At 42.0% G+C, this 4115-nt stretch overlaps 1 pseudogene; it reads left to right on the top strand.

Annotated features, from left to right (window-relative positions):
* The first annotated feature begins 2657 nt into the window (after positions 1 to 2657).
* LOC102842762 lies at positions 2658 to 3572 on the top strand (annotated as a pseudogene).
* The last annotated feature ends 543 nt before the right edge of the window (positions 3573 to 4115 follow it).

Consider the following 4115-nt stretch of genomic DNA (forward strand, 5'->3'; position numbering starts at 1 on the left):
GGAATGTTGTTGGTCCAGGAATGTTATAATTGAAATGGGCTGAGAGACAATCTAGTTTCTAAAATTGTTCTAAGGTTTCTTTCACTGCTAAGTCTCCCTTCCGGTCACTGCACTCTTAGCCTCCACTTCAGTACTTACAATACTATGGGGTTAATTTTTAAACATTATTCCAAAGAGTACCATGTAATTTCAAAAAGTAATCACATGAGGATTGGTAATGCAAACTATAATCCCAGGACTGGAGTTAAGCAAGGCATCATCCACTTAAAGAGTATGCCCAGAGGATGCCAACAAGTAGAATAATGGATTCTTAAACCACATCAGATGAGATATGGTTAAATGAAACAGAAATATTAATCCTAAAAAGAAAAGGCTTGGGAAAACCATGATTGATGTTTTTGAATAAGTGCCCTTGTATTGAAGCAAGTTTCACACAAGGAATATAAACTAGGACCATGGGAAAGAGTTTTGGAAAATTAGATTTTAGATTAATTTAAGGCGTCCTGGTGCTGTGGACTGCAAAGCTGGTTTGAACTGCAAGGTTGGTGGTTCAAGCTCACCAGTCACTCCTCAGAAAGCCTATATAAGATAACTATGAGTTGGAACCGACTCGACCACACAAGGGACAAACTTATAATGGCTTGAAGTGAGCAACCATTGTTACTATTAGTGCCACTGAGTCTATTCTGACCCACAGCAACCCTGTATAGGGTTTCCAAGGAGCAGCTGGTGAGTTTGAACCACCAACCTTGCAGTTCAAACCAGCTTTGCAGTCCAGCTCATTAACCCACAGTACCACATCAGTACCCCAAACAGCTTTGCAGTCTGATGCATTAGCTCACAGCGCCACATTAGTTCCTTTGAAAGGTGAAGAGTTCATTCCACTAAGAGGTCGTGGAGAGAGGAGAAAATCTTGGCATTAGTTTGGGGATGAAGGACATGAAGGGAGTACAGAGAAGGGTGAATTACACAATTTCCAAGGCTCTTTCACACTCTAAGATTCTATGAAATATCTAAATCCATGACACTTTTCTCTTCTGGAAAAAGTATAATTAATTGTGAAAAACTTGTTTTAAAAACCGTTTCTGGGGACTGCTAACAAAAAGACCAGTGGATCTAACCCACCAGCTGCTCCACAGGAAAAGATGTGGCAGTCTGCTTCCAGAGAAACTTACAGTCTCGGAAACCCTGTGTAGCAATTCTACTCTGCCCTACAGGATCACTAGGGTCAGAATCCACTCAAGGGCACTTTGGATTGTGGATGTTAATCACCTTTCTGTACAGTAATCAGAAGCAGCTGTAATGCTCATACCATACATCCTTGAAATGTTCCACACAATGTACACAAACAGTAGCAGAGGAAAAAATTAAATTTCCAGTTCTAGAAGATTACACATGTAAAAGGTGTCCGAAATTATACAAAGGCAATACACAGCCCAATCTCCCCACCAGCCTCTGCTGTTACTGACTCTTGCAAGCATTGGCGAGTTTTATTCCAAAATGACCAGTAAAGTTCTAGGCTATGCTCGACACTTTTTCTAATTCACTCCCAAGCTGGGGGGAATCAGATAACAAAGAAAGTTAGGATCTTATTTTGAAATGTCTATCAAAGACAGGAAATTGAGTAGTTATAGCTTGGGGGAGGGGGGAGTCCTCAAAGTACATCATCTGAGAAAAAAAACAACAACAGACTCTCCTAATACTTCAATATTGTCATTCATTTCCCTTACCTTTCTCCACCACTTTCCTCTCTAGTCTTTCAAGACTACTGGTTTTTACAGAAAAACAATACAATATTTTTGAAAGATGAGGTTACTGACATAAGAGTAACTTCACAAAGTCAGCATCCACATGTGTGGAAATTTGCCATGAATAATTTAAAGGTCCACCATTCATCTTTCAATCTGTCTTACTGTGGTGGCGTGCATGTGGCTATGATGCCAGAAGCTGTGCCACCAGTATTTTAAATATCAGCAGGTTCAACCATGGTGGAGAGGTTTCAGCAGTTTCCAGACTAAGACAGACTAGGAAAAGGGAGAGGTAGATTACTTCTGAATGTTTAAGCAATGAAAACATTATGAATAGAAGTAAAACACTCTCAGATATAGTTTCAGAAGATGAAAACATGATGAAGAGCACCAGAATATTGTCAGCTACAGTGCCGGAAGATAGCCCCTCAGGTTGGCAGGCACTCAAAATATGACAGGAAAATCTGCCTCCTCTCAGTAGAGTTGACCATGAAAATGTGAATGGAGTAAAACTTTCAGGACTTTCATTTTCTGATTGTACACAACTTAAAAAGAAAAACAGCTGCAAATAGTCATTAAAAATTAGAACATGGAATGTATAAATCTAGGGAAATTGGAAATTGTCAAAAGTGAAATGTGGTTTGGGACATCAAGAGGGAGGTGGTGGCATCAGTAGAAGAAGCAGCAGCAGAGGAAAGGGCTGACTGGCTGAGCAGACAGGCTGACCAAATAAACAACAATGAACTAGCAGACTGTCACTTACTCATATTAATCAACCACCCACCAAGTTACCCTGAGCCCCTACCATCAGCTCAGGTTTGGCCAGTTCCCGGCCCACCTGCTATAGGCGTGATCACAACCCCAGAAGGATCTCTGGTGTCCATTTCTTTTGATTCTCAAGATTTAAAGATGGCTGCACAATCAGCTCTGAAAGTTGTGCTAAAAATCACCACTGAGATATCTCTAAATGAGAGCTTTACTAATATGCTGAAGAACAAACAGCCAATGCCAGCGAATATTCAGGCTTCAATTCAACAACAATAGCAGCTCAGCTCATCAGTGCCAGAAACAGAAGTCTGGCCCAGCAAATGGAGATTAGATCCTCTGTCCAAGCAGCATTAAAACTGAAGCAGAACTTAAAGCATATTCTTAAAGGGCAAGATCCAGGCACACTTACTTAGGCCAACCCACAGGGGCTCTGGCCAGAGAAGCAATTGAAAGCAAGACCTGTCCATAATGCAGAGAAGCTTGCCCAGAGGAGGACTACATGGGAGACGTGCCACAAGAACCCTACTTAAGAATGGAATATAACTCCAAGGTCAAACTCTGCTTGGAGGTGGATGAGCTGTAGCTCCCCAGATGTGCTTAAGAAGACATGGTGTTCGGGGTCATGGAGGTCCTGGGAGAGGGGGCCTAAGTTGTAGAGTTATGGGTCATGGCAGAATCAGGGGTAGAGGCAGGAGTATGATAAGTAGCTTTGGAACTTTGGAGACCAAGGCTATGGACGGGGAAGTTGTTGTTGTTGTTGTTAAGTGCCGTCGAGTCGGTTCCGACCCATAGCGACCCTGTACAGGGTTTCCAAGGGTGTAAATCCTTACGGGAGTAGAAAGCCTCATCTTTCTCCCGCGGAGCGGCTGGTAGTTTCGAACCGCTGACCTTAAGGTTCGCAGCCCGATTCGTAACCACTACGCTACCAGAGCTCCTTATGGACGGGGAAGAGGTGCCCTTTATTACCCTGTACTGACCCAGGAATAGTTGGACAATCAGTTGGATGTGTACATGTTGAAATCAAAAGGGCACCTGGATGCCAAGTTGGATGACTAGATGGCAAGCAGACCCCTGAAACCAATGAATGAAACCTGCCCACCTTCCCATGAGAGATTCTGCTGAAGTCATTACATCTGTAAATGTTCCTAAGATAACCGATGAGAAGAAACCTGAATGATGCTAGAAGGACCAGTGGTCTATGGACTTATCGGCCACCAGTCTGCATTTAGTGTGTTCATTTTACTTTTTGATACTGTGTTGTACAAAAACCTTTTTCCTTTGACTTGGTTTTATACATTATATATTTTTTTTCACCCAGACTTCTCTTGGAGCATGGATGTTTGTTGGCCTTTTGATTAGAACATCCTCCTTTGTCTCCCCTCACCTGTCATAACTTCTAACATTTTAACACTTCTTCTTTGTTCATCCCCACACTTTCCAAGAAAGAGCCATTGACGATATACTTTACAATGAACAGTAATAACTGTTCTCTAATGTCTATAGTTCTGAAATACAGCTCAGGTCTGTATCCCCTTTAATGGCCTTTTAGAATGTTCAGAGATCTGGAATTCAAAAAGACATACTGCTGTGTTGACAATC

The sequence above is a fragment of the Chrysochloris asiatica genome, unplaced genomic scaffold, assembly GCF_000296735.1.
Source record: "Chrysochloris asiatica unplaced genomic scaffold, ChrAsi1.0 scaffold00119, whole genome shotgun sequence".
NCBI classification, from domain to species: Eukaryota; Metazoa; Chordata; class Mammalia; order Afrosoricida; family Chrysochloridae; genus Chrysochloris; species Chrysochloris asiatica.